Source organism: Ischnura elegans, chromosome X (genome assembly GCF_921293095.1).
Source record: "Ischnura elegans chromosome X, ioIscEleg1.1, whole genome shotgun sequence".
Classification (NCBI taxonomy): Eukaryota; Metazoa; Arthropoda; class Insecta; order Odonata; family Coenagrionidae; genus Ischnura; species Ischnura elegans.
Window position 1 is genome coordinate 79,641,220 of NC_060259.1, and position 22,973 is coordinate 79,664,192.

Consider the following 22,973-nt stretch of genomic DNA (forward strand, 5'->3'; position numbering starts at 1 on the left):
CCGATTTCCTGCGAACTAGTCTAGAGCGAACACCTCTTTGTGTTCTATGTCCGGGCCTGCTCTCCGGTTGTGGCGCTGTGCGCACGATTTGGACTGCTTGTGGCATCTTATGCTCAGCAGTCCAGCAACACCTTGTCCGGTAGTGTCCGAAAATATCCACAGGGAAGAATGATGCCTTGGTAGCTTAACCGGTTAAAGCACTCGACCGGAAATCGGGGGATCCGGGTTCGAATCCCGGTCAAGGCGAATGATTTTTTCTCTGTGGATCTTTCGCACGACTGTGCATTGCGGGTGACTCCCGTAAAAGTTATCACCGCGGCTAGTCCCGGTATACTTTAAACTGTTACGATAGCGTTTTTTACAATAATTTATTCAAAATATAAGTGAAAAATATAATAACAATAATATTTAATTGTCTTTTAATATTTAACTCGACGCTTCGTTTCTCCAGCTGGGAACGTCGTCAGTACCCTTACTGTTGGGAGGTCTGGTACTTGACCGACAATTTTCACACACTACATCTCAAATTCCCCCTTTCTCTCACACAATAACTAGTACCCAGTCGAAAGAAATACATGTGAAGCAGGAGAGAACTCCGGAAGCTGAAGAAAATGCGCTTACTCCTGTTACGCCCTGGAGTTTTTATGACGTGAAAAATGGGAGCGATAAATTCATGGAGCCGCTTAATATCTTGATGAGTTGAGGCAATGATATCTTGCAATTAAGAGGTTATACTGGCTATGAATCATTTTCATTTCAGTCTGGTCGGCTTTTAGCCTATCTGTTAGCCTTACAGGAGGACTTTTCCATATGTATATGAATCATCACAAAAGAAATCAAAGAAGTATGTTAAAAAAATTAAGAGCAGAATTGAAGAGCACCAAATAAAACTATACGTATCATGAGCGCAAAATAAATAATCATTAAGTACAAGTCTCCAAACGAAACGTCGAGTTAAATATTAAGAACGCTGACGTACACCCGAAAATGGAATGTAATTGTCCCACTATGATAGATTACTAAAGCGTTCATCAAGAGGCAAAAAATAAGTTGTCGCTTTCTCCAAGACTTTCTTCATGATTTCTCTAATAGTTTGTACAGAAAATTGGCAGGATAAACAGTATTTCAAATGAAAGGACAAGCGCAATTTCAAAACTCGTCATACACCACCAGTGACGGAAGTAGTTACAATTTATAATTCCAAGAGGATACGATACTCTAAATGGGTATAGCATCGGTTTACAGCCCAATATTCCCATTTGGAAACAGATGTTTAAAAATTCATGAAAATTGCATTTCGTGTATGTGATTACGAAGTATTTTTTAAAAAAAATCGCATGGCTTGTGTATACATTAGTCGTTAACTATACCTTTTCAAAATCGGTTATTTTTATCTATTCCGTATTGAGTATGTGGTTTACTTGATATTTTTCCCTACATTTGCTCTTTAGTGACAAATGCTCATTTATTAAAAAAAATCAATGGATCGGTATTACGTTTTCAAACTTAGTTTTCTGCCCAAGTGTATATTTATTTTCCAAGCAAAACTTAGTAAAATTTTGTGGCGTGTTCGCATTTGTGAACATGCATGAAAACGCATTTGAAAATTTTTGTCCGGGTTTTATTTCGTAATATCTCGTATTTAGTTGTAACATAAATAGGATATGCAAAAAATAATAAAATCAGTTGTTAAGTTAGTTAGGTCTTTAAAGAGATAGTAATAATAATCTACTTTTAAGGTGCAGCACTATAAGAGCCAATATTCTCGTATCATCACTCTGTCATAATTGCATGAATTGCTGACACCTAAGTCTACGAAAAAGAATGAATAGATGTAGAAACTGAATTAATATTTCTTTTGTGAAAATGGATAAAAGCTTCCTCCACACGCCAATATGTTGCAGATATTTCAAAAGCAAAACATGATGCAAATGAAAAAAATGAATCCAAATTATAAGTCTTCATACAGGAGGGTTGGCCCAGCTAAAACGAAAAGCATTAGCAAAAGCATAGCACGATAGATTTGGTTCACACTCACGAGGCAGAAGGTTCGACCGAACCGTAGCAAAAGCCGGGAAACGACAATTCTAACCTCGGTCAAACTTAGTGAAATGAGGAAACTGGAAAAGAAACTTCACCTTTTACCTTCCACGCATGGCATGCTGGGAACAAGGATTTTCTCAATGAGAAACGGTGAAAAAAAATCATCGGCTTACTCCCAGACTCATGCAGCGGATAATCAACTTCTAACTTCACAACTCGGAATTCAATGCAAGATAAACACGTGTACTCAACATCATTGTGCTCTTTGGTCATGAGAAGTTCGCCCGTTTATGCCTCAGTGCACGCAAGCCACGACAAAAAAGGCAACAGCTGCCTGGTCGTCTGGAGTCCCTCACAACTTTGATCAGGGAATCGAAGCCGATTGTTCAAATCACCAGATGAAATTAAGCAGCCACACTCAGCCGTGTAACTTCTAGCGGACAACTCTCGGTAAGTTTCAGCAACTTGAATTTCTGTGACACGTCTAAGTCTGCCGATACTCCCGCCGTATTTCTCATGAGGTTTCGCATTCTTAAAATTGGTTTAGTGGGCCAATAACGGAAATACCTCGCCATTGATCAATTCCATCTATTTTAAGGTAAGCAAACACTATGTAGATTTTAGTGCACGACAATTTGTACAAAATACATTGCGCATGCACTAAAAAGTGCATAGTTATTAAAACGGTGAAAAATATATTTAATTATAGCCACGAGCAAAATATAAATGGTAAAATGATTTATATTCTGTCCGCGACACTAATAAAATACATTTTTCGCCTTGAGATTAAGTAGCCTCTCAGATCGCCACTAAATGTGGATCCACTCCCCAGTATTTAAGTAATTCGTTTACCTATCAAACGATCCAGTTTCCTGCTATAATATTAACAACGTGACTCAGAGAATTAGAGTCTAATTCTGTTAGTTTACAAAATAAATTTAACTATTTGAAATAGTCCCCTAATAATTTTAATAATACCTTTGTAAAACTGCACACACTAAAACACATAATTTAATTAATCAACTAGTATTTAAGGATGGAATAGAAAGAAGATAAGAAATGTCCCAATCATAAGCGCTTAAGTAGATGGTGATGTCCATCTTTGTTCAAAAGAAAAACACGGATAATGCCTAAATAGGATGATAAAGACGAATTTCTACAGAAAATTCTCAAGTACGGAAAAATCACTGGCATATCCATTCAAAATGCTTTACACACGTAGTAACAAACGCGGCCTATACATAAGAGGTAAAATTTAAGCCTTAATAAGAAAGCTAAGCAGCAACAGAAACAATAATGTCACTGCACAGATCATGCTCTGATGAACTGTAGTGAAAAATTTTGCTTTGAATAATATAATCACCAAGAAGAAATATTTAAATTATGCAAACATTTTTCCCATACTCATTAACTTATTTAATTTTTTAAGAACATTACTCCCAAAACTTTGATGATAGGGTATGAAAATTGAACAAGAATCATCCATTTAATTGCTATAGTTGTAGTAATGATGCGTCAAAAAACACGTTGGTCATTCACTTACGCCTTTTGGTTCCATAAATACTGTAACAAACCATTGGAATTCATGACAATATCGACAATAAAAGAACTTAAAAAGATCCATTTGCCCTGGTTTTAAAACGAGAATCGCACCAAAGAAAAAAATCTTGAAGAGCACAGCAGTTAGCAGCTTAGCTTATGTAAAGAGCAAAATGCTTTCAACAAAATAATCACCAAGAAGAAATATTTTAATTTCGCAAATATTTTTCCCATACACATAATTGACTAATTTAATTTAGGAAAACATTACTCTCTGAAGCTTTGATTATAGGCAATGGAAATTAAACAAGAATCATCGATTTCACTGTTATGGTTGTAGTAATGATGCGTCAAAGAACACGTTAGTCATTAATTCACGCCCTTTGGCTCCATAAATAACATAACAAACCAATGGAATTCGTGACAATATGGACAAGAATAGAACTTAAAAAGATGAAATTACCCTGGTTTTAACACCATTGCACCAAAGAAACTTTTTAAAAGAACATAGCTCTTCCAACAGTGGTTAGCAGCTTAGCTGACGTGGGGATCGAAAAGTAGAGCAAGGAAAATCCAAATACGGAGGGCAGAATAAAACAACAGGTCTAGGGCAGTTTCTTCGACGCGATTTAATTCCGCACTCTACACAGCTCCACGGAGACTCGGTAACCAAGGCGGTAAAAGCTCAGGTATGGCCGGGGAAACCGTTTTCCAGATAGGGAAGGATTTAATTAGCTGATGAAGCAAGCCCGACGGCAGCATGTAGGGGAATAAACTAATTTCGCGAGGTGAAGGAACTACGTAATCTTTTCACTCAGCCAGAAAGCGAGCGCACTTTTGTTGCAATTGGCCGCAATGACGGGCGGGAACTTCGCTGCCCAAAGTTTTTGTCGGGTGAGGATGCCTATGCAGTGGTACGACGTTTCAATCAACAATCTTTGCTAACGAGTTTCCAGGGCAGAGAAAGGTAAATTGTTCCGCGGATTGGGACATTTACGGGACTTAGTGCTTGCGTCAATCTCCCTTCAACTGCAAAACAATCGGTGATATGAAGTATCGAAAGCCGTTTTATCCACGGGAGGTCAAGTGGTGCGTAAAGTTAAATATAATAACTCCGTTATCTTCCGTTATCAAGTTAAAACGATTTCACAAGAGCGTTTAAAACAGTGGGATGAATTGCATGTTCCTTAAACCCAAAATCCAGATGTGAAACTGTACTTAATAAACAGGGAACTAACTAACAACAATTATTTTTATAAATTTGACCAAGACCTTGAATAAATTGCGCAATTTAATTTCAGAATTTGTGTTACGCAGTCTCACGCGAAGCTTTTTCGTGAGTATGGCGCCTGAATTTAAAAAATTCACGGTAGAAGGGCCTTGAAAAATTATATAAAAATAACTAATGTTTCAACATTGATAATTATTATAGAAACAAAATAAATATAAAAAGATGATCATAAAATTATTCGGAACTATGTTTACTTCCCCTGGGCACGTCTTGCTTCCAAGAATTCCGTTTGAAGTCATTAAAGGCTTCAATCGGGATGTGATATTTACAATTATATTATGGAAAATTGCTCTTACTTAGGTTGAGAAAGAAGTCGGTACTTCGAAAGCTTCCAAGTTTATTTTCCCGTGTGAGTGCTTCTTTTTTTGTGATTCTAAGTTTATTGATATTGACTTGAACTATTTATATTACGTGCTACGTGCATCTCATTTTTCCAAAACATTGTTTATTTCAATAGAGGTGTATAAGCTCAATCATGCGGAGAAAATGATCCAATCGCAGTTCGCATCTATGAATTCCAATAGATCAACAATAATTAAAGCCTTCATTACAAAATGAGAAATGAGGAATAAAGCGCTTTTCCCACTTTGCCAGTACGCTAAAGTTGTTGAAAAATTATAATAAAGAGAAGTACAGGAAATCTTGGCTAATAGGGTGGTTTCCTATTATTTTTTTATTGCCTTAATCGAAAGATTATTACTCCTGGAGTACGTATTTCACGCTTTTAGATTTTTAAATGATAATATCTATTTTTCGCGATTAAATGAAAAGTGAAAAATTTCAAGCGCGCGAAAACGCGACGCGTTAGTAGGAATGATGGGAAATCTCTCCGTACGTCGTATTTCTGGTTCCCCCTCCGCCCGGTGAGGTGACCTTGAGGCGAGGCTTAGCGCTGATACGTCGCAGGCTGCCAGCGGGTAGCCTAGTGCCCTGCTGCCTGGTAGCGCTTGGCTTAAATAAGGATTATTAATACCTTATCAAACGAGGAAATCTTTCCGACCTTAGCCAGTTTTAATAAGTGATTATTAAGACATGTTTCCCTGAGCTCTGCGCATCATGCATGCATTGGTAACCTCAGACGACGTATAACTCCTATCTTCTCCTGTAGAAACTAGGTCCCTGTGACGTCACGTGGAGTGGCATCGCATGGGCGCCAATCTGGCCCTTTTCAAATGAGGATAAAAATGGACCATTGCCATTCGTCTACACCGGCATTTCTAAAACGAAATAATTTGTATATTATGAATACACTAATGGTGGGTAACGAATCGCAATTATTGCCTTTTGTTTTCTTTGATGAAGGAAACTACCCTATTGCAACGAGGAAGTGACTTGCTGCAACCATCAGGACAGCGATTCCTGATTGGACTCGGGCATTGCAAGACGAGAAGGAATTCAACGACGGAGCAAACTAGCCCCCTTGTTCAATGAGAGTACAGGGGAGGGGAGTGTGCATCAAGTGGTCCACAAAGGCGATGTTTCTCCCGACCGAGACACTGTCACGGCCTCCGCCGGTCGACCAATTGAACCTCGTGGAGTCGAGAACATTGGGAGCATAGCAGCGGTCACAGGCTTCGGAGGGATGGGAATCACACTCCCACGGACGTGAACACGTTTTTCTCATCCGGTTCATGGACAAATCGGGTCGTTCACTCAGACCCCAAATCGCAATTCTTTGAAAGAATTCGGGAGATCAAAATGTAAGATTAGTTACGGCGAAAACTAAACGTTGCTTAATCAATAACTCTTTCATATCTTTGCAATGGAAATGAATAATATCCGAAGATGCAAGCGTGACGGAGTGACGTTATTATTGCCTACAGGGTTTCAGGAAGTACAAGTATTCAGTTCGCGGAAACTTATTTCCTTGTGTAAGGGTGTTATCTTACGCTTCGGAGTAAATGAATTAAAAAAGTATTCTTTTCAGGACTCTGAGTCTTTATCGCTTGTTTTGCTATGAATTAACTCCGAAGATCCAATCGCAATTGAGTAGAATTTTCCGCATTGAAATAAACAATTGCAATAGTCCACGATTATAAAAAATTCCGAACTTGAAGGTGATGTAGCAACATCGAAACTTAGGTTGGAATAAATTTTATAATTGTGGAAAATTACAGGTGATTATTTCATATTGAAAGTAAAGCTGAAGTTGTCGCCCAATTCTCAGTACTATAGTTTCAGCATATTAATCCACTAAAGATCGTTTTAATGAGCACAAAAACCGTTACTATCGCTATCACTCGAAGGTGAACAATTGTACTGCGTTTTATACCAGTGAATTTCTTATAGTGTCGCCCAATTTGTGTTAGAGTGTCCAATTTCTCATATGTGCAATAACAAAAGAAATATTATCATTATCATTAGATTGTTACAAGTTGACCATTGACCTGGTGGTAACATGAAAATACGACGCAAAAAGAAATTGATAGAATCATAACGAAACCCTTGGTCCCTACCTTTCTCTCATTAATTAATTATTATTAATTCTCATTAACTGATGACGTCGTTTCCATCCATTAATCAACTTCAGGCTGGATGGCGATACTTGGTGGAACTTGGTGACAGGAAACATTATAAAAGATACACTGTTGTATGTTCCACAGAAGGTTTACTAAACCGACCCAGGTTTCGATATTACACTATGTACTACCTTTGAAAACTTCTGTGGAACATAAAAAAATGTATTATTTATTATGTTTCCCGTTCATTAACTTACCCATAGAAAAGTAAAATGAAAAAATGCGAAAGTTGTCGCCCACATTTTGTGAGTTGGTGACGTCATTCGAGTTCTTGTTTATTTACTCGTTAATGGAGAACCGCTCACCGATGAAAGGTATTGGTAACAATTGTTTAAGCAACGACGATCGACGGAAAGATCAGGGAGAATGAAAAATAAACGTTCCTCATTCAACCATTCTCTCCCATATTTAAAATGAAAATGAAGCTAAAGTTGTCACCCAATTTTCATGAGCTGGTGACGACAATGGAGTTTCCGTTCATTAACTAATGAAATGAAATGTAAAATGAAAAAGTTACCGCACAAATTTTATGAGTTGGTGACGTTATTAGAGTTCCCACTCATTAACTCGTTCATGGAGAACCACTCACCAATGGAAGTCATTGATCACAATAGCTTAAACATAAGGAACCACGCGACTCCGAGGAGCAGGGGCGAGGCGGTAACTCCCTCCGCAAGAGTTCGTGACGCCATAAACTTATCTGCGAAAAGGCAAAGCTTAAAAAAAGTTATTTCAGGTCATCAGCCTTGACCTGAAATCGATTTGGAATCACCCGCTTAACCAAAGAAATTAAAAATTTTAAGCCACGTTTCCACGATACATTTACCCATGGAAGTACGCGGCAGGAAAAATACTCTGATAGATTCACGAAATCAGAATAGTGGATATTTATTAAACATGTTTAGGTGTATTTGCGCCATTTTGGGTGCTTATACGGTAAAATAGGGTAGTTTCCCTCATCAAAGAAAACGAAATGCATTGATTGCGATTCCTTACCCACCATTAGTATATTCATAATATACAAATTATTTGGCTTTAGAAATCCCAGTTTAGACGAATGTAAATGGTCAATTTTAACCTCATTTGAAAAAGGCCAGATTGGCGCCTCTGCGATTCCACTCCACGTGACGTCACAGGGACCTAGTTTATATACGAGTAAATAGGAGTTTTACATCGCCTGAGATTACCAATGCATGCATGAGGCGCAGAGCTAAGGGAAACGTCTCTTAATAATCACCCATTAAAATTACCTAAGTTCGGAAAGTTTCCTTGGTTTGATAGGGCAATAATAATCCTTATTTAAGCCAAGCGCTACCTGCTAGTAGGGTACTCTGCTACCTGAGAGCGGCCTGCGTCGTATCAGCGCTCAAAGCCTCGCCCCAAGGTCACCTCACAGGGCGACAGCTGGATCAAGAAATACGTCACACGGACTTTTCCCAGCATTCCTACTTAGCCGTCGCGTTTTCGCGCGCTTGAAAATTTTCACTTTTCGTTTAATCGTGAAAAATAGGTATCGTCATTCCAAATTCTAAGAGTGTGAAATGCGTACTCAAGGAGTAATAATCTTTCGATTTAGGCAATAAAAAATAGTAGGAAACCACCCTATTACTACGGTGGATGTGTTTACACATCTACCCACGCGGGTAAGTGCATCATGTAATCACGAATTTATAATCTTCTGCATGCATTGTGGTCTTTTACAAAGATCGCAAAGATGACTCTACTTACGATGATGGGAAACCTTACAGTGAAATGTTCACTCTTGGTCACTGGAATATTTCGCTTACCTGAAAAGAGAAAGAGTCCGTATTAACAAAATGATAAAATAAAAATAAGCACACGATAATGTAAACAACGTACTCTCAAAGGCGACTCAAATATAACAGTCTAACTGTTTTGATTACTAAAATTTTTATTGGATTTGCAAAAACACTGAGTCAATATAATGCACCAGAGCAAGGGTTTATTTGCTATTATGCCTATAAAAAAGGTAAGGGCGCGAAAACAGAAAAATTTATTTTCACGAAACACGTTCATCAACGGCATAAGATGAGACAGGGGCTACTCATGATGATTAATATTTACTAACATTGGTTCAAGAGGCTCAATGTTTCTGTTCATATTAGCCATATTTCTAGAAAAGAAGACCACTTTAAGACGATCAAATTGATAAAAATGGAAAAATATTATCACAGAGCGAAATAAAAATATAGGTATGCAACAATTCAATCCTCTACACCGAATACACCGAACGTGAATGTTCGTTAACATCTCAAATCTAAATGTACAAGGGAGAAAGACTATGCAATTAACAACCATATTACCACAAATAGAATTTTGCCTCCTTGAAAATAACGCATTCCTTGTTCGTGTCGTCATTTTACGCATCCATGTAATTACTATTGATTTATGTTGATAAAATAGGACGACTTGAAAAGACATTTTTTAATTTCCAACCGATTATGTCACAGAAAATTCCCAGTCATGAAAAATGAAGAAAATCATGGATCTGTGGAGACCATGTTCACACCATTCCGGTCCAGAATCGAGCGTTAAATTTCGTGCTGGTTCACGTAAAAAATATCCGTAATCGACTAGCGGTTAAAACAAGCGAAGGGTACAGTCGTGAACGCAGTGGACGACTTAAATTTAAAAATATTCTTGCGAATAGCTCGTTCAAATTATCTCCAAATAGCACTCATACCATAGGTTCGCTCAGAAGTAACATCACCACCACTTACCCGCAAACAGCTAGCCGGTGGAATTCCGCTGATTATTTAGCTAAGTCACCCACAAAGAACGCGAACGCGCCAGTGCAAATAGGAGAATCAATTAAAATCCAACGGAATTAAAATCTTTGGTTTTCATATTTAGAATACACAATTCTTTCACCTATTTGGATCAAATATTGGCTTCACCCTAGCATAAAATGCATTTGCTCGATATAAAGAAAGACAAAACAAATATTGAAAAGAAGAAAACCGGCTTCAATGGAGTTTTTAATGAGCACTTCTACCAGAAATAGCACGCCACCTACAGAGCAATTTAATTGAGATCCATTGAGGTTTGGCCTCAATAACGACGTATATGTATATATTAGAGACGATAAAATTTATATTTTATGTACACGATAAATTTTTTCAATCCCTCTGACTTTTCCTATAGTGTTGGATGTTGCCTGTAAAAGAAAAATATAGGGAACATGCATTTACGCAAGTTATGAAAAGATAGGTTTTCTCTGATACAATTTGCCGTTTAATATGCTTTCCTTCCTGGCAACATACAAGTTTAGCGGCATCAAAAGCTATTATGAGCATGATATAAACTTAGATCTACTGCAGGGTAGAGGGAAAGTTTGTACATGTAACAATATAATGTTAAATGAAATTAACTACAATAATACGAATGATTTTTTTCCTGTGAAAGAAACAGCCTGCACTTCAATTTCTATGGAATGTAGGTTAACATTTCAACTACAATTACGGCGGTAAATTACTCTGTACTCAAAGGAGAATTACTTACAGTGTCTCTCGCCGATAGGATGTATATTCAATTTGTTTAACATTCAGTTCCGTGGGAACTTTTTGATCACCAATATTCTTCTGCATAGATGTATAAACATTTTTTATAAAACATATCTCTAGCACCGGTCAAAAATCTCATCATTGGTTTAACGCAGATCTCCGCTCAAACCTTCTATTTGTGTTTAAAAATTCTAGTCCCGAAAATAGACAAACTATAATTACTTAAATATTCAATCTTTCCATCTCTAATAATTTATATCCTCACGCATGTGTAACTCTTTGAATTATTGAAACAAAATATAGACGTTTCCAGTCATGAAAAGAAGTAACATAATGATGGCATTTACGTTGACCAAACTACCGATATTCTTTTTCAGTAGTATTCAAATTCATAGGGAAAAAATATCTACAAATGTCACCATCTCAGTAATAATCGAGATAGTATAGCATACAACGGGATAGAAATTTTACCATTCACAACCATGGAATTCTATTAGAGTGCTTGAAGCATTGAAAATTAAATAACTAAATTTTCGGGTCGTTTTATTTTTTGATGGTCTGGCACCTTAATTAAAGGCAAAAAAATTACGGAGCAAATAAGATAAAGTTAATTGTAAAAATTCTACCGAACCCTTTTGAACTTAACATAATGATGTTTATCAAATGTAAAAATTCTTCTCATTCATTCCTAGGGAACACTGAGAAGACGTTGCTTGAGCACAAATGGATATGCTACACCAGCTACCACCCTTATGATAAAACCAGAATAAGTCTAGAAAATTACATTTCTTCGCCATATTTCTTATTACTCATTTCTTCTAAAATGTGATCTATAAAAAGTTTGGATATAATTACTATTATATTTAATTTGTATATTTGTTCGACGCTACTGGACTATTGACATAAACTTGACAAGGTTATACGCCACTATCCTCAAAGACTATCCTACGCCACTATCCTACGCAAATTCTACAATTTCCTCCCGAAAAAAAAACAACTTCAAGTGTAAGGACATCGTCGTATAAGCAAATCAGATCCATTTGACCAATCACGTGATCTTTTATAAAACTATTTAAACCATAGTCATATGCGCAGAAAATCGCTAATTGCTGCATCTATTATGAAATAACGTCAAATGAGTAGAAAAAATTTAATCAATATTTTACCACGGCACTACTAAGTATTCAGAAAAAAATATTATACATATTTTCATGAAAGAATAAGGTTTTTAAAAAGAAAAATGTCAAAAGACAAAAAATTCACTATAAATGCATTTGAAAAAAATACAGCAAAATTTGACTCTTAGCATCGAATTTATAAAAACTGAAAACTTCCTATAATATCTCCCTATTTTATTTTACATCAAGTGAAATGCAAACGCATTCAATTACTCTGACATAATATCCCTCAGAAGGCCGTAAAAATCACCATTTTGAACCGTTCATCTTAATTTTTTTCCGGCGGAGGACCTCCGCACCTCCCGCTTACCCTAGCGGGTATGCAATACCCCGAGCCCCCCAGTATTAGTTGCACCTGAAACTTCTTTTATCATCTCAATTTTCACAGCACATTTAACTGGTACTAGAGCACGAGTTCAGGTTAATGCTAGTATAGCCACTAGTTCATTAGATGATTAGTTTCATACAACTAAATATCACACTACTCACATTCGCATAGACTAGCTATTTTTCGGCGATTGCATGAGTAGCAATAGATGATTACTTTCATAGAACTAAATATCACACTATTCACATTCGCACAGACTAGCTATTTTTCGTCAATTGCATGAGTTATAGCCCATGTATTACTGCAATATACACGAGTGAATGAGGCTTTAAATGGTTTACATGGTCCACTGGTGATATGGTAAGAATTATAGAGATTAGACCTTTCGACAAAACTACCTTTATTCTTGCCACATAGGAACTTTTATGGTAAGAATAAAGGTCGTTTGGAAAATCCCGCGCCAATCATGAGAAATCGGTAACTCCGATTGAAAGCGCGGTAACGACTCGCTCCGAAAACATCGGCTCTAAGCCCAGCACTGTCGGAAACGAACAAGGAGCGGATTTGCCATTTCTATTCCACGAGGTGACGAAGTCGGGAAACCTAAAATATCATCGGGAGCGTTGGCAATAAGCGGACGGCTTTATTTGCTTACGGACAAACTCTCATCCAGCCTGTCAACGCGTGCTTCTTTCGGGTAAGAGCACATAAGTGAGACCAGGTTCCGCCCCAATCTACGCGTTTGACGACGCTCGGAAGCTCGACCAAAATACCACGGCCGCCAGCAGGGCGATGACTGAGACACAGCGAGCCGCGCCGGCTGCAGCAGCGAGACGGGCCGCGGTCCATTTTCGTAGCGTTCCCATTGCATTCTGCACTAATTCATTAGATGATTGGTTTGGTGTAACTAAATATCACACTATTCACATTCGCATACACTAGCTATTTTTCGCCAATTGCATGAGTTATAACCTATGTATTACTGTAATCAGGGGCGCTGCTAGGAATAAAGGCTATGGGGGTTTAAGGCGAAACTAATGTTGATTGGTCCGCCCTGAACTACCAAATCCACCAAAACTCTAATGGTGAAAAACCCAAGAAACGTTGGCGGCAACTTTCGGGTTTTAACAACAGGGTGGTTTCCCATTATGCTTTTATTGCCTAAATCGAAAGATTATTACTCCTGGAGCACGTATTTCACGCTTTTAGATTTATGAATGATCCTATCTATTTTTTGCGATTAAATGAAAAATTTCAAGCGCGAAAACGCGACGGCTAAGTATGAATGCTGGGAAAAACCCGTGTGATGTCATTATGGTTCCGGCTGCCGCCGTTTGAGGCCACCTTGGTGCGAGGCTATGGGCGCAGATACTATTTAGGCTGCTAGCAGGTAGGGCTTGGCTTGAATAAGGATTATTAATACCCTATAAACGAAGGAAACTTTCCGACCTTAGGCAATTTTAATAGGTGATTATTAAGAGATGTTTCCCTGAGCTCTGTTCCACATGCATGCATTGGTAATCTCAGGCGATGTAAAATTCTTGACTACTCGTATAGCACCTAGGTCCCTGTGACGTCACGTGGAGTGGCATCGCATGGGCGCCAATCTGCCCTTTTTCAAATGAGGTTAAAATTGACCATTAACATTCGTCTAAACTGGCATTTCTAAAACCAAATATTTTGCATATTATGAATAAACTAATGGCGGGTAACGGATCGCAATTAATGCCTTTCGTTTTCTTTGATGAGGGAAACTACCGTATTATAAATTAAAAGGGAATGGCTGATAGAGAAAGACTATACTTACCTTCGTAGAAACTAAATTTTCTCCTCCACCAACTTGAATTCTCTACCTAAATTGCTATTTCGGGTCTGAGTGTACGACCTCATTCTATTACCGAGCATTCAATTTCGCAGGAATATGCAGAGGATTTGCAAGAAAAATACGAGGAATATAATGAAGTTTGTAAACCAATGATTACTCCACGTACGAGTCCTTCGTCCATCTGACAGAAGCTTTAGTTATGCTGTTACTCCGCTCGCCATTAAATCGATTTTCAAAAGTGCATGTAGTGTAGCGTTGAGCACAAAACGGTCTATTTGGGGATCGGGTTGGTGTGGTGGCTAGAGTGCTGGCTTCCCATCCGGCGGGCTCGGATTCAAATCCCGGCAGTGGCAGAGAACTTTCGGAGACTGCCCGATCCCCGCTTGAGTGATGTGTGGACATTTCAAGCGCAACACTCCGTCCATCGGATGGGACGTTAAGCCGTGGTCCCCTTGGCGCCTTTCGTCAAGAGCAGGACAATGCCGACGCCGGATTTCTCTCCACCCTTCCTTCCTTACCCTTCCCTCATGGCGCAAATGACCTCAGCTGTCGGTCGCCTCCTCCAAATACCATACCAATACTATCCATTTATTCCAAATGCTTGCAATATAGTACATTCACTTGCGAAAGGTAGCATTAAAAAGTTGTGAATTCGATATATTATACCATCTCGATAACAATTTTTGGTCACTTCCCTTAACTATAGTTTATTTCCAAGAGATATTCAGATAGTTCTATCACCATCGTCATGTTTGGCGACTGTTACTAACTCATTATAATTCGCGATGGGAGACAGATCCCTTTGAGGCCGAATTTTAAACCCCTATCTTTGTAATTACAGGCTTAGCTCTTCCCGGCTTCACTCCGAGTTGGCCCATATTTCTTCCGGACGACAGTTTCACCGAAATTGCAAACGGCTCGGGTGATCCGAAGAATCCGGTCGCAATATCGGCTGCTCATGGGCGAAGTATTGGGAGGAGGGTAGGGGAAGCTTGGTAATTTTTAATGGAATGGTAACTTGTCCAAAAAATATGAAACCTGCATAAATTCCTAAAAATTTTATCTCAGATAGTAATTAAAATGCTGTTTACGGAGGTTAATCTAAACTTAAACGTAATTTTAAAGTTAAATTAAAAAAATTCCAGAGGAGGACGCGGGGATAACCCCCCCCCCCGTTTCACTCGGGTATATTCCATTACCCCTAAACCCCCAGCAGGATTGCTTGCCCCACCAAAAAAGAACTCTAACTTCACCCATGTGTCTGCTTCAGTGATGTGAAGTAGGCGGTTGCAATATCGACTGTTTTAGTGATCTGAAGAACCCGGTTGCAATATAGGCTGCTTCGATGAAGCCGTTTCCAATATCGCTATGAAAGTAAAACTCGGAGAGCTATACCTTCAACTAAATCAACCTTCATAATTACCCCTCCATTGTAATATTAGCGCATCTACCAATAAACCGAGTATTGAAGCGTTAAAGTACTTCAATCGCAACGACTTTGGCATAGCGACGGCCAAAAAATGCGCTACACATGTATAATTTCACATTTTCTCAGTGTACAATTTGCGTGGGCGTTTCTCGGGTATCCCACCGGGTGGTAGCTTTGTTGGACTGCAAGGATTAGTCCGCCGTCGTATCGATGGTAAAATGTTTTTTTACAACTCTGCTAGAACAATTGATGTCTTTAAGAGCGACACGGAGAACATAATATTAGAGCCCCACTATATGTACAGGTCCGACAGAGGCGATAAATTAAGAGAGATGTTTTGCCGAACGCATAGGTATAGGAATTCATTTTTATCCCGAACCATAAAGGACTTTAATAAATGCTAGCTGTAATTTACTCAGAGCACTTCCTTTTTATATGTAAATTGCTGGTGTCCTAACACCTCCTGCCACACGCCTTTTCGGCGGCTGGCGGGATATTGTGTGAATGTAGATGTAGAACTCCTACCACCTAGAAGTTGATGGCGAAATAAGGCCTAGAAACGTCGGTATTCCAGGGAATAACCGCCCGGTAATAAATCCGGAAATCTTCCTGCAGGCATTTTATACAGCTTTTACGAGGAATAGGTTGGGAATCACTCCAAGACTACGCGCAAGAGATCGACTGTCTGAGGAGATTATAACAGACATAATCCTACGCGACAGAAAGGGTATCCATCCTTAAAACTTAAGCGGGTGCTCGTCAAGTTAAATAAAAACTTTTGGGGTGTCGCCGCGTCAACTTTTGGTTGGCCCTAACGTGTACCGACCGATACTGGTCGCTTTCTCAAGGGAATTATTATTATTACAGTATTCTACCGATTAAGGTAAGTTTCCATGGAGTATTCAAGAAGTGATCTGGGAGCCTCCCTTTCGTTCCAGCACTGCCTTCTTCAATTCACTGCAAGGCCCAGTCTCCTTCAATCTATCCAAAAATCCTATTCTTTTCCTTCCCCACCCTCGTTTCCCTAACATTCTACCCTCCAACACCATTTTCAACATCCCCTCACAGCTAAGCACTAACTCCATCCATAACTTCTGTCTCCTGCGTATCTCATCTAAAAGCTGCCTCTCCTCGCCAACCATGTCCAGCACTTCGTCGTTCCTTTTCCTCTCCGTCCATTTCACCCTCTCGATTCTTCTCCACACCCACATCTCGAAAGCCTCCAATCTTCTCTCGTCTTCTTTCCTCAATGTCCACGTTTCTGTACCGTAGAGCGCTACACTCCAGATCAAAGTCTTCACTAACCTTTTCTTTAAACTCTTACATAACGATCCTCTCAGAAGCTCCTTCCTGTTCATGAACGCCTCCTTTGCTAATGCAATTCTCTTCCTAATGTCCTTACTACTGTATCCGTTTTCCTCTAACGAACTGCCTAAATAGTTGAACTGCTCAACCTGCTCAAGTTTTTCACCACCCACCTTTATCTTGAGTCACACATTCCTCGCTCGTGATGCTTTACAAAACCGCATTACCTTAGTTTTCTTCTGATTAATCCTCATCCCATACTCCTCGCAACGCTCGTATAACGCATCCACTAGAGCCTGAAGCCCCTTCGCCGACTAGCTAATCAACGCCTGATCATCCGCGAATCTCACTGATTTTAACATCATTCCTCCCACTTTTATTGCCAAAGTGAAAAGTTTTAAACAAAGACTCGTCAGAGAAGCCATAGAAATAACTAAAGAGGAGAAAATTTTTAACAGGAACACTGGCCTTAAAATAGGCGACCCGTAATCCGGAAAAAACTACTCCTCCAACCTTCTGCTCCCCTTCCTCCACCCCCTGACACGGACGCCTATATATATGAATTTAAATTCCCACTTCATCAGATTCCCTTGAGAAAACGACCAGTATTGGTAATGAAATGTCGGGGCCACCCTAAAATTGACGCGGCGACATAGTCCAAAAGTTTTTATTTAACAAGAAAGGATGTCGTTTTAGATCCGTAATGTAACAAGATCAGATGAAAACAACAAATTAGGGAGATACATGTTCGAACGGTTAGGTGAAGAAATTTCGTTTCTCTTGAGGATATAAAAGATTTCCTCCAATCTTGGAGTTAAAAGGGGTTCTTTTTCCTACACGATAGGGCTACCCACCTCATAGAATCGACCTGACCTGCAGCATAGCATTTTATAGTGAAGAAGGCTTAAAAAACTTCAATTCGCTTTACAAGTAGGAGATCATTCTTTGGAGCAGGTGCGCATGTCACCGTTCATTTGACGGCAATTTCTCCGCAGCGTCAGGAGACATCTCCAGGTCTTCACTTTTACCCAAAGACGTCTCCTGCAACGGAAGATAGACGGTTCTTAAATGAGAATTGACATGCACACCTGACCCGGTAAAATTCGCACCATTGTGATGCTCAGCCACTATTTCGTTGCTGCCAAATACTTCTATGGATATAAATTGTGTAATCTTGATTAATATTTGAAGCACGAACATTTGAACTAAATTATAAACTGCCTACCAGTATATACTGCCATTTCTAAGAGCTGAATAATTATCTTTCATTAGTTCTGAGTTAATTCTTGTGTTTCCAAAATTGTCCACGTGGGTGTCTCGATACTGAGCTGGTGGGTGGAACTCTACAGTGGCGTAACTATGGGGGCGATGAGGGGGATAGATCCCCCTCAAAGCCTCTGAGAAAAAAAAATATTTAAAACTATTGCCTGGTTTTGACATTTAATAACAGCGTCTGCTCAAAGTTAATTTTTGGTGCGAAAATGATGTAAAAAGTATTTCCAGGCATGTTATTTTTTTTTTAAATTTTCCCAACGGGGGTAGGGGATCGCCACCCCGGGCTATCCCATCCCCCTAAAGCATAGTCTTAGTTACGCCACAGGACCTCCACATATAGAATACAAATACAAGATAAACGAGTTAAGTGGTCGACTATGCAGTCACAAACAGAGCGCGAAGGAATTGCAAGGTGGCTTTGATCTATTTCCATGCAAGAACGGCTGGGAAATTAAATTATAAAGAAACCTAAGAATATTCCGGGAATTGGCAACGGGAGGCCGCTACCAATTACATTCCTCATAACCCGAGGAGAGAGCAGCAAGTTGATCGTCTTCATTTGACGGACTAAGAACCTCCAATGATTTTTTTCAGTGAGATATTAATCGTTGGAAACGTTCAGAATTCAGAAAAACTTAGGTAAAAAGTGATGAAAGTACGGTAAGGAAAACTTTGAATGCGGATCACTACCAGCTGACTTTTCAAGAGTAAAAAGAAGAGTAGATCTGACTCAGAAATCAGTGAATGATAACTGGAAAACATAAGAAATGGACTACAGGAGGCCACAAAAGAAGTTCCTAAGTATGAATATTTTTGTATGGAAATATTGGATCACGGAAGAAGTTATAAAAAATGAAGATGGTAAAAATAATACGAAAACTAAGAAGGGAGATTTACCACAGGAGAAAAAGGCATAATAAGAAATATGCTATCTTCATTATCCAAGAGATATTAGGATTATGAAGTGCTCTCTTTCATTTGAGACGTGAAGAGGTTGAAGTTTACAAACATCCAAGCCCTCTACAGTGGAAAATCCACCTTAGCGGGATTTGAACCCGGGACCTCTGGATAACGAGGCGCGGACTTAAGCCTCCCGCCACCGAATTCCGCAAATCATAAATAAAAATAGGGTGTTTTCCTTCGTCAAAGAATACGAAATGCATTGATTGAGATAGAAATCCCAGTGTAGACGAATGTTTATGGTCAATTTTAACCTCATTTGAAAAAGGCCAGATTGACGCCCATGCGATGCCACTCCACGTAACATCACAGGGACCTAGATGCTATACGAGTAGTCAGGAGTGTTACATCGTCTGAGATTACCAATGCATGCCTGAGGCACAGAGCTCAGGGAAACATCGGTTAATAATCACCCATTAAAATTGCTTAAGGTCGGAAAGTTTCCTTCGTTTGATAGAGTAATAACAATCCTTATTCAAGCCAAGCGCAACCTACTAGCTGGGTGCTTATCTACCTTCCAGCAGCCTGCATCGTAGCGGCGCTTAAAGCCTCGCCCCAAGGTCACCTCACACAGTGGTAACGTGAACCAGATTGAAGTCACATGGGCTTTTTCCCAGCATTCATACTTAGCCGTCGCGTTTCCACGCGCTGGAAAATTTTTACTTTTCATTAAATCGCTAAAAATAGATATCATCATTTGAATATCTAAGAGCGTGAAATACTCTTTCGATTGAGGCAATAAAAAATAATAGGAAACCACCCTATTGATAGAAGGATGTTATGTCAGTGGTGACTTGGGTATCAGGAGACATTATTGCGAATTGAAGGGGAATACTCGATATGAGGAGAAATAGCCAGGGTGATCAGTAATGAGTTTCATGGAAACCTGCCTTAAAACGGCCAAACATCCACAACACAATAATAAACCTCTGTTGGGAAACAAGGAATAAGATAGAACACCCTTCGGTAAAAGCTTATATTGCATTAAAAAAATTCTCATCTCTGGTACAAGGGAGAGAAACCGTTACCCCCGTTATTGGAGCGATTAGCATAAATGCTTCACATAAAGCGTTCTTTTGAAGTTTCAGGATGCAGTTTTCAGCAGGGATGGCAACAGAAACTGAACGAAAGTCAACTGCAGTAAAATTTCAATTAGTTTCGTTCCAGGGAGCGAAATGTAGTAAACGAAACGAAATTGATTTAAAGCCGAAGAGCTAAACTAAGGGTCGAAACGAAATCGGAGCCAAAACTAAACTAAACCTCTAGGACGAAACAAAACACTGATTATGTTTCGCACCGGAGGGATCAAGTGCTTTATCTTCCAACAGTTTAGTTTCCACCCACACACCGAGTACAAAGTATGGTTGAATAAAGTAGAGGTTCCGCTTACCACCATTAGATGCATGGGGCACTTATATTTTTACCACTAACAGGAGAACGATGAACGCAAACAGGCCATTCGATTTGTAAGCTCAATTATTTTAACCTCTCTTCTCGTACGTCAAACGTAATGGGTCGAAACTATCCTCTCTTATACCCCTGCACTCGACTTCTTGGATCGAAACTTAACTATGGGAAGCGGGGTTTCCATTAATTTAGTTTCGTTCACGAGAGTAAAGTTTCGTCCCGGGACGAAACTAATCTCCTTGGTGATTTTAATTTCGTGCAGGAAGGGAATTAATCTCATGCCACGTATTTTCGTTTCCTCCGGGTCCAAAGGAAACATTTTCGTTTCGTTTCACTTGCCATTCACGGTTTTCAGGTCTATTTACTTAAATAGGAAGGATGCGTTTGACACGGATCACCGTATCAAAATGTTCCAAAATCCATCCATAAATTGAAGAAATGAATGTTGCTAATAAATAAGCATTTACCAGTAAAATAGAGGATTTTTCAAGGAAAAACTAATCTCTATTTGTTTTAATACGTACATACGTTTTTAATTAATAGTAGCGGGCGTAACTTGGTGGAAATCCATAATCGCAGGAGTAGAAGGATCAACAACTTTGCTATTCATTTATTCAAGGTGTCCTTCCTTGATAATGTTACTCTGTAACGAAACCATGGTCGATGTCAATAAATTACTATGTGGAAATAGCAAAGTTGTCGATCCCTCTATTCCTAAATACGATTACTTTTATTTGTGTTAATTACCCCAAATTAAGTTAATAGGAAAAAATGGACGATAAGTACCGAAAAAAGATCTGATGCTCTCTTGACGTATGCTGGTAATTACGGTTGCTCGGGTGCTCAACCGGTTAATTTCACCCATGGCTGCCAACTGAGGAGATTACCCGGTAGAGCCCCCAAGCAGCCTTCCCTACTATCGATAAGTCCCACTCATAACAGCGACTGGAGCAATGGGGAACCAACTTTTTCACGTGTGAAAGGAGGAAACTCAAACGAAACACAAAAAGGGACAAAATAATCCAAAATAATGAAGTGACCACTAATACTTGGAAAATTTACATTTTTAACTTCAGACAGTTTCGGTAACACGAATTTCCGAGTAGAAACATTCGAAGACTAGAGCATCAAAGAGCAATAGGGTAGTTTTCTTCATCAAAGAAAACAAAATGAACTGATTGCCATTCCCTACCCACCATTAGTGTATTCATAATATACAAATTATTTGGTTTTAGAAATCCCAGTTTAGACGAATGTAAATGGTCAATTTTAACCTCATTTGAAAAAAGCCAGATTGGCGCCCATGCGATTCCACTCCACGTGACGTCAAAGGAACCTAGTTTCTATACGTGTTGATAGGAGTTATACATTGTCTGAGATTACCAATGAGGCACAGGATTCAGGAAAACAACTCTTAATAATCACCCATTAAAATTACCTAAGTTCGGAGAGTTTCCTTCGTTTGGTAGGGTATTAATAATCCTTATTTAAGCCAAGCGCTATCTGTTGCTGGGTACTCTGCTACCTGCTGGCAGCCTGCGTCGTATCAGTGCTCAAAGCCTCGCCCCAATGTCACCTCACAGGGCGATAGCTGGAACCAGAAATACGTCACACGGACTTTTCCCAGCATTTCTACTTAGAAGTAGCGTTTTCGCGCGCTTGAAAATGTTCACTTTTCGTTTCATCGCGAAAAATAGATATCGTCATTCGCAAATCTAAGAGCGGGAAATGTAGACTCCAGGAGTAATAATCTTTCGATTTAGGCAACAAAAAATAAAAAGAAACCACCCTATTCTTTCTAATATAGATTAAATTCTAGTGTCACAGTGTTTTTAACAAAACTCCTCCGAAACGGCTTGACCGATTCCTATGAAATTTTGTGTTCATATATAGTACGTGTGAGAATAGGACAAAAACTATTTTTCATCATTCCGCAGGGCCAATAGAGTATGTGCACTCGGGAGGAATACGACTGAAATGCAGTTTATTCGATAAAGTGTATCATAAATATCATTACTTTCGATTAACACCATTAATTGTTGCTTAGTTTGTTTAATAATTACTATTTAATATGCATTGTTTTCGCAACGATATTAGGCAGACGAAAACGCTCATCTATTGGCTCCTCGGTATGTGACGTCATTCTGGTCTATCTCATCAGCGTGCAAGGTGTTTATCGTGTTATGATCGTGTTTATGATTCAATAAACTACGTGTGCATTGGAAAAAGTTGGTGGATCTGATCTGTGTAATGGGAAATACGTTTAAGTGCTTATCGTGGAATCAGGTTTCGTGAGGGTTTCTTCAAACAATATCCCGAAGGTGGATGCTTCAATGATTGACCGTGCTGA

General features: G+C 39.1%; 1 protein-coding gene and 1 non-coding gene across 6 annotated transcripts in view; one reads left to right on the forward strand and one right to left on the reverse strand.

The window, feature by feature from the left end:
* The window catches only part of LOC124170671 (collagen alpha chain CG42342-like), a 460,311-nt gene that overhangs the window by 220,524 nt on the left and 216,814 nt on the right, over positions 1 to 22,973 (reverse strand). The gene's annotated exons all lie outside the window — the stretch shown is intronic.
* Trnas-gga lies at positions 174 to 246 on the forward strand. The gene has a single exon. It is a non-coding gene; the product is annotated as a tRNA-Ser (tRNA).